The sequence below is a fragment of the Panthera pardus genome, unplaced genomic scaffold (genome assembly GCF_024362965.1).
Source record: "Panthera pardus isolate Hobbes unplaced genomic scaffold, ASM2436296v1 HiC_scaffold_24, whole genome shotgun sequence".
Lineage (NCBI taxonomy): Eukaryota > Metazoa > Chordata > Mammalia > Carnivora > Felidae > Panthera > Panthera pardus.
In genome coordinates, this window is record NW_026526810.1 from 53,598,360 (window position 1) to 53,607,698 (window position 9,339).

The following is a 9,339-nucleotide window of genomic DNA, read 5'->3' on the forward strand; positions in this document are numbered from 1 at the left end:
TGACAGATCAGTGGGGTTGGAGACCAAAGTCAACCACATGGGCAGTATGTGATCAAGCCCCAGGAAAAACTCTGCACAAAGGCTCAGGTGAATCTCCCTAGTTGGTAATATTCTGTGGGTATTGTCATACACTGTGGTGGATGAAGGCAACACCGTCGGGTCCGTGACTGTGTGGGGAGGGCATGACTGGGAGCTCTGTGTTTAAACCCCTCCTAGACTCTGCCGTGTGCATCTCTCCCTCTGGCTGGCTTCAGTCTGTACCCTCTCACTGTCAAATAAACGGTAATTCTAAGTAGAGATCTTTCCTGAGTTCTGTGAGTCATTCTAGCCAATTATCAAAGCTGAGGTGCTGGGGACCCTGGAATTGGTAGCCAGCTGATCTGAAGTGAGGGTCATCCCGGGACCCCTGAACTTCCAGCTGGTGTCACGAGGGCTCTCTTGTAAAGGGGATGTTCCCTCAAGCTGCAGTTTGGTAACTCCCTTGCGAGTGGGGTTGGAAGTCCCGGGCAGACTCAGCAGTCTGGAGGACTCTTCCCTCAACCTTGCAGTTTGACTGACTCAGGGCACCTATGTTCTGGGGACTGACAGGGGCCCAAGTAGGAAAAAAAAAAAAGAAGAAGAAAGAAAGAAAGACTTATTCCATTTGGGGAGCTTTTGCTAAAGCCAGAGAGAGCCAGAGTTCTGTGCGCCCCAGAGCCGGCTGGACTGAGGCTCAAGGCCACCCCTGATGCATGAGTGTGCATGTGTGCATGTGAGCAGGTTTGTCTCCCACTGCCACCGCCCCCCAACTAGCTGCTGTTACCCCAGGCTCCCTGATTACCTGAGGTCTCATCAGCCCCATCCTGATCCGAGTGAGGCCTACAAGTCAGGCAGCTGTCAGGCCCACCCACAGTCTCCATGTGGATTGTACAAGGCTCTTTCTGCAGCCTGTGGGCCCCTCCTGGGCAAGGCCCAGACCCAGGGCTTGTCTCAGGGACAGGAAGGCCCTCCAAGCTGCCTCGTCACTGCTCCTGGGTCTGTGCTGGCAATCTGCTCTCTGACCAACACGGCTTGTGGCAGTGGGGATGCAAAGAGTGAACTGAAGGATATTTTATTTTCCTGTTAAATTTGATTTAACAAGGTATAGACCAAATGAGAATAATAGTATAAAAGTAATTGCTTGATAAAATTCAACACAAATGCAAGATTTATGAAAAGCTCTTAATATGTTAGGAATGGAAGGGCATTTACTTAACCAGATATAGAGTATCCGTGATGATTAATTCTATGTCAGCTTGGCTGGGCCACAATGCCCCAATAGTTAGTCAAACGGTATTCTAGATGTTTCTGTGAAAGTGTTTTGGGGATGAGATTAACATTTAAATCAGTGGACTTGAGTGAAGCAGATTACTCTCCACAACATGGATGAGCCTCATCTAATCAACTAAAGGCCTTAATAGGACAGAGACTGACCTACCATAGCAAGAGGGAAAGCTGCTGGCAGACTGCATTTGGACCCCTTGCAACTCTTCCCTGAGTCGCCAGTCTGCCAACCTTCCCTACAGATTTTGGACTCACCAAGCCTCCACGATTGTGTGAGCCAATTCCTTACAGTAAATCAATCAATCTCTCTCTTCCCCTCTCCCTTCCCCTTCCTCCTTCTCTTTCTCATATATATGTTTACATATGTATCTCCTGTCGGTTCTGTTTCTCTGAATAACCCTGACTAATACAGTATCTATTAGAAAGAAAAAAACTGCCCTGTCATCCTGAATGGTGAAATCTTAGACTCATTTCCATACAGTTCAGGAAGACCAGGATGCCTGCCAACTCCATTTCTTGATAACTGTTTCCTGGAGCTCATTTCGTTTCTGTGGGCTGGGAGTCCAGGCATGACGTAACTGGTTCTCTGCACTCAAGCTGTGGGCCAGGCCATCACCGGCAATCAGCTCAAGGCTCAGCTGGGGAAGGGTCTGCCTCCAAGCTGACACAGGTCAAGCCGGCAAGACTCAGGTCCCCATGGGCTGTTGGCCTGAGGCTGTCCCCTGGTTCTCTGTCACTAGGCCTGTCCACAGGGCAGGTCACAACACGGCAGCTGGCTTCATCAATATAAGCAAGCAAGGAGAACCACAGAGGGGGCCCGAGGGACATTCTAGGGAATGAAAATGACCAAACTCTGTGACAGATCAGATTCAGGGATATAAGGGCTGGGGGTGAAGATCCAAAGAAGATGCTGAAAGAGTTTGCAGCCTGAAAGAACCATGGGTGGTGAGAAAGATGAGGACCTTTAGACTTCTGGGCTTTGTGGTGGGCTTGGTTTGAGAAACTGTCCCGTGGTGAGTTACCTTACAGGAATGTGCTCAGAACCACAGCCTGGCATTTTTGAGCATTAAACTCGGGAAATGCTCTGGAGGACGGGAGCAACAAATGCTGACCCACAAAGTTCTAAGGAAGTCCAGCTGTGGTTTCAAAAGGCAAAAGGTAGCAAGGAGGAGAGTGACCACGCTTCCAGAACCCACACAGTCAGAATTCACAGGCCTGACCAGATCTCAGACCTTTTAGCTCATCACTCTTACCAAAGATAGAGAACTAACACCTGAGGATGTGATAGTGACTCGTCCAAGGTCATGTGACAAGCTCAGGACACTTACTGTTTATCTTGCGGTCATTACCCTTCTTTTAGGAATGGTACCCATTTCTTTGGGAGGCTCACCCCTCACCTCCACTCAGCCCACGAGCTTAGGACTCTCTCCCACAGCTTTCATGCCACGGTGGGCCTGTGGCCTGGTCTGGCCCTCAGAACAGCGTGCTGCATTCCCCTGGCCACAGAGACTGACTTAGAGGCAAGTATGTGGCCAGCCAGAGAGACACCAAGAAACTTTTTTAGGGCTACAGAGGTGGGCACTTTCTCCCACTGGACTTGAACCTGGGCAGATGTGAGGCTGAAGTGAGTGCCACCATCTGGCCCTGAGGAGGGAAGAGCCTGTCTGAGGATGGAGGGAAGACAGGAATCAGGCTCAGAGGTAGAGACACTGTGCTGTGTCACCAGTGTCAAGTCCAAGTTTAAATCAGTCCCCTTCCTGACTGTTCAGTCATTCATTCCAATGAATTCCTCCCCCGACCCAGCCACCATTTTTTGGCCTAATCTCACCTGAGTGGAGAGTTTTGTTGCCCACAGTCATGAATCCTAACTAATATACAAGAAGAGAGAGTTTAATGGAGAGGAGAATGTTGGATTCAGAACCCTGAAGTGGGAGAAAAAGTAGGCCTTTGCTTCTAGGCAATCAATGAAGACTTTTAGGATCAGGTATATTGCCTAGAGTAACCCGTGCACACATGCCCAGGACACATATATGAGACTGTGGCAGCACTATTTATGGCACCAAAAAGCTAAATCCAAATGGCCATCAATAGGGGAATGGATAAATAAGTCAAACAGTAGAATACTATACAGCAAGGAAAAGTAACAAACTATGGCTTTGCACATTGACGTGGATGAATCTCAAAAATGCGACGTAGAGTGAAAAAAGAAAGTACGATACATTTGGATTAGTACCCAAATATCGAAAACTTGGCAGTATATTACTTAGGGGATATATACATCTGTAGTAAACATACAACAAGAGTTGGGAAAATGACAAACACAAATTCGGGTTAGTTGTTATGCTTACAGGGAAGTTATGATTACACAGAGACACACAGGAGCTTTGAAAGCGTTGGCAATATACTGTGTCTCCAGCTGGAGTGGTAGGGGTGGTGAGTACTTGGGCATATGTGTTTTATGACTTTTGACATCAAATATGTGAATGTGCATGATATGTATTCTTTTGTATTATGAAACATTTCATAATAAAAATAAATAGAAGAGCCAAGATCAATATCCGGGATGCCATCACAGCAGCCAACAGGAAGGTGTTTCCACACCTGATCTGGCAGCTCACGAGCTGAACATTTCTAAATGTTTGCATTTTCTTATTTAATTCTCACACTATCCCCATGAGGTAGGTACTGTTCTAAGAAGTAAGTTGTGGGGTGAGAGGTAGGTACTGTGTAGGTTGGGAGGTAGAGAGTCCATGAAATAACTTGACCAAGGCTATAGAGCCAGCAAGAGAGGTAGAGCCAGGATTGGAACCCAGGACTCCTGCAGAAACCACATGCTGGGCCACCCCGTGTACAGCCAAAGCCCATCCTTGGAGGCTGAACAAGCCCCCCATAATTCTCATTCCCAGTGCTGAGCTCTAGTAGCTACTGGATTGGCAGACATGTCACAAACCAGGAGGCCTAAAGAATGTCTCATCTCCCCACAGGCTCTAGAACAGCTGAATCTGTGTTGCAATTTGGGTCCAAATTTCCCAGGACTGGAAGGAAAAGTCACCCTGCTTGAGACTGAGGGAGTTCCTGGGACCTGGGAACTTCAGTGCAAAAATGTGGAAAATCCAAGCATACCAGGAAAGGTTTGTCATCGTAACACCTGGTCATGAGCAGTAAGCAGGACAGAGGACAGGCTGAGCTGACATTGTGCTGATGCAGGGAGCTGGAGAAAACACCACATGACTCTTGACCTTTAGGTGTATTAACCCATCCACTAGTACAACATGACCCAATAAATGTCTTAAGGCTCTACTGATAGAAAAATGTGTCCCCCTTGTGTAAATGGACAAGAGAAAGCGGGAGTGCGTGTCCCTCCCTCATCAGCAGAGAGAGATGTGGGAAGAAGAGCTAGAAGCATTTGCCTCCCGCCCGAGAGCCACAGAAGGAAGCACAGGCTCTTCTCCAGCTCCAGCCCTCCCCAGGGAAGGGTCCGGTCTAGAGGGAATGACCCTTGAGTGAGCCATGAACAGTGAGGCGCCTCCCATTGTAGAAGGCGTTAGAGACCAGGATTGTGGGAAAGCTCTGGAGTCTTGAGAGGATTATTGAATTTCTGTTAGTCTGTTTTCTCAACTCTAAAAGGAGACAATAACCACGTCATAGCCTTGCTGTAAGGATTACACAGAACACTGTATGTGATGAAGTTGCTCTAATATCTGACACACAGGTACTCGATAAATGAGAGTTGTTATTTTTCATGTTTTATCATTATTTTCGACACGGATCTGTATCCTGATTGTGAGATTAAGACAGAGCAGTTTTATTTATATAAATGTCTCTGGTTCAACTCAAAATTACATCCTGGGTTGTGACACTTGATACAATGCTTGGTTTGAAAAGCAGACAATTAACTTCTAAAAGGCATGGTTACAGTTCAGGCAGCCACCACCAGGGGACTTCGTTGCCCGATGACAAAATAAATAAATAAATAAATAAATAAATAAAACTAAAAATGAAAAGCCATGGAGTCGTAAACTGGAAAGTACACAGAGCATACTCATCACTCTGTAAACCTTTGCACAAAATATGCTTTAAAACCTTATCTTTCTAGTTACCTTTCCACGATTAACTGCCCTAGCTCAAGCCCCTTTATCTTGCCACATTTTCACAACTTACTACCCTTTGTCCAACTTAGTCTGTAAGTGTTTGGCTCTATTTCTTTAGATCTTCGTTTTTCTTGTGAGGGTTCCCTTGTACGTGTTTTTTGTTTTTTGTGTTTTAACCTATTTCAATTTGTGTTTTTCTCTTGTTAATTTTTCTTTTTTTTTTTTTTTTTTTTTTTTATTCAAGTGAGTATAGTCTTGGCTTCAGGAGTAGAACCCAGTGATTCACTCATCTCTTACATATGGCACCCAGTACTCATCCCGAAAAATGCCCTCCTTAATGGCCATCACCCACACCACCCACCTCCCCTCTAGTAGCCTTGAATTTGTTCTGGAGCTCCAGCCAAGAATTTAAGACAAGTAGAGGAAAACCTCGTCCTGCCCGCCACTATAATAGGTAAATTTTCATGGCCCACCGAAAAGACTTGATTCTAATGAAAGTAAATAGAAAACCAGCTCAATATTATTCTATTGAAAAATCGATCAAGAAATTAAATTGGTTTGATTGAATTTGCTCAGAAAAGTACTTTTTTCCCTTTCTTATTTAAAATGTTAAATTTACATAAATGTATGTATTATTATGTAAACTTAAAAATACATTCCCATTATAAGCAACTGGAACAGGACAGGGATATAAGCCTCCCCTCCCCTTCTCTAATTTCCATTTCCCACTCCTATTATCAATTTGAGGCTTTTTTTCATAAAACATTTTCTTTTCTTTTTTTAAAAGTGTTTATTTATATATTTTGAGAGAGAGAGAGAGAAAGAAAGAGAGGGGGATAGTGCATGAGCAAGCATGAGCCAGGGAGGGGCAGAGAGAGGGGAAGAGAAAAAATCCCAAGCAGGCTCTGTGCTGTCTGCACATAGCCCCACACTGGGGCTAGATCCCACGTACTGTGAGATCATGACCTGAGCCGAAATCAAGAGTCGGAGGCGCAACAGACTGAGCGACCCAGGTGCCCCTCATAAAGCATTTTCTAGAAAAAAAATTCATCAACACTAGTATACTTCTCATTAAGATGCTTATATTTAACAGAACGAAGTCAAAACTTCCTCCACATTGTAAAGCAGATGCATGTTAAGGCCACACAGCGGGGCCACATGTGTTGTCCCTAGTAACTGCCTCAGTTTATTCTGTCACCACTCGCCCTTAAATGCTGTTACGTCTTCGAATCATCTTCCACTTTCCCATTGTGTCCTTTCTCATCAGCATTTATCAAGTCCCTGTCCTGGGCGGCACACTTTGCCCAAACACACTCCTTTCCTTACATGAGGGAGAAGGCCACACAGGCGGAAATGAGCACAGCAAGACCAGCTGTAATGGGTGGGGGCGGGGAGCCGTTATAAATATTTAATTGTGTATATAGTTAAGTTTAGAACACATTTTCTGTTAGGAACAATTCTGATCTAAGCCATTCTGGGCCAGCATCACCGGGAACCCTGGGCCACCCTGCAGCTCAGGTGAATGGGATCTTCTGCAGGACTGGTGGGGAGGGGGCCCAGGGGCCCTCAGGGGTTTCTGAACACAAGCTGCCAGCGCAAGACCATGTGTTTTGGCTGAGGTTGAAGTTCGTTTGCTTGCCTTTTATTTGTAACATGTAGGAGGTGGATTTTGCAGGGGACTAAGCAAGGGAAGCCTGGAGACATTCTTTATAAAGATTTCTTTTTATTTATTTACTTATTTTTCTATAGAGAGAGAAAGTGCAAGTTGAGGAGGGATAGAGAATCCCAAGCAGGCTCGGCGCTGTCAGCAAAGAGCCTGATGGGGGGCTCAAACTCACAAACGGTGAGATCATGACCTGAACTGATGTCGGACGCTTACCCGACTGAGGCACCCAGGTGCCTGTTACAAACACTTCTAAAAGAAAAACACATCCAGATACTCCCTGACACAGATCTGGGAAAGGTGTGAGGGCTCCTCTGGTCTGCTCACCAGGGTGGGGAGGGCGAGCCCCACCAGCACTAATGCCCCAGAGGGTCTGGAGGGAGGGGCTCCAGGACTCAAGTATAAGCCACCATAGGGGCTGGCAGTTTCAACTACTGTGACACTAGGGACACTGCCCAGTCACCTTCTGATTCGTTTCTTTTTTTTTTTTTTTTGCCAGTTTTATTGAGATACGATTGACAAATAAAAATTATATATACTTAGGTTGTTCTAGGTTATTATTATTATTTTTAACATTTATTTATTTTTGAGACAGAGAGAGAGAGAGCATGAACAGGGGAGGGTCAGAGGAAGAGGGAGACATAGAATCTGAAACAGGCTCCAGGCTCTGAGCTGTCAGCACAGAGCCCAACGCGGGACTCGAACCCACAGACCACGAGATCATGACCTGAGCTGAAGTCGGACGCTTAACCGACTGAGCCACCCAGGTGCCCCTCAAGGTTATTATTAAAAGGTGTACAATGTGCTGCTGAGGATCTGGTGTTGTCTTCCCTGATTAACATCCACCCTCCCTGGTGGACAGGGGAGGAAGGACACCTTTGTAAATGTATGTCCTGCTTTTAGGCAAACAAGGGGAGGGCAGAGAGCTTTTCCTGTATCTGCTTCTCCTCACTTGCCTTTCAGCTTGAAATAATCCTCATGCCATGTGGCAGATTTGGGGTGGGGAGAGGTGGGTGCAAATTGTGCTACTCTTCAGCACAGACAGAAAAGTGACACTTTACACACGACTTTAGTCAGTTGGACTGTGGTCTGGCCGCTGCTGGGTTTCTTTCCTTTTTTTTTTTTCTTTAATGTTTATTTTTGAGAGAAAGAGAGCCAGTGTGAGTGGGGGAGGGGCAGAGAGAGAGGGAGACACAGCCCGAAGCAGGCTCCAAGCTCTGAGCTGTCAGCACAGAGCCTGACGCAGGGCTCAAACTCATGACCTGAGCCGAAGTCAGACACTTAACCAACTGAGCCACCCAGGCACCCCTGCTGCTGGGTTTCTGATAGTGCTGCTTAGGCCAGAGACAGTCTCCACTGGAAAACCATGGCCTCGGAAAAGAGAGACTTGAAACGGGGGAGCTCATGGGGTGTCCCAACTAGAGAGGATGCTGGATCACTGAGAGCCAACACACAGAGAGATGAAAAGACACACATTTTGAATGTACATTCAATTTTTTTAGAGAAAAAGAGAGAGTGTGTGAGTGGGGGAGGGGCAGAGAAAGAGAGAGAATCCTAAGCACCGCAAAGCCTGAATGACCACTACCCTGGTCATGACCTGAGCTGAAATCAAGAGTCCAGCGTTCAACCAACTGAGCCACCCAGGCACCCCTTGAACGTACATTTTATTTTACTTTTTTAAATTTATTTGAGAGAGAAAGAGAGAGAACGAGCAGGGGAGGGGCAGAGAGAAAGGGGGACAGAGGATCTGAAACGGGTTCTGCAAGGACAGCAGAGAGCCCAGTTCAGGGCTCGAACCCACGAACTGCGAGATCATGACCTGAGCCGAAGGCAGACGCTTAACCAAATGAACCCCTGAATGTACGTTTTAAAGCACTTGTAAACAGAACATACCAAGGGTTTGGGTTTTGTTTTTAGTTTAGTGTTTTTATTTTTACCACGGAGCTATGATGCATTCTCTTTCAGCTGCCAGAGACAGCATCTGTATTAAATCAAAGAAAGAGCTCAAACGAGAGACAGATTAAATTATTAAATTCTCTTCTGGGCTGTACCCCCCTCCGTCAGCCCTGAACACCAGGCCAGGTATCTATTTTCGGGGCTCAATAAAGAGATGCAGGGGTATCAGCCAAGAGCCAGGGAGTGACTTCACCTCCATCAGGGGCCAGACAGCCTCGGCCACTTCACCTCCAGCCCTGCCTCCTCCTGGCCTCCCCACTGACATATTGAGTTTCACAACGTTAAAAATAGCTGCTGAGCTGTGAGAAGCTATCTCTGAGCCTGGAT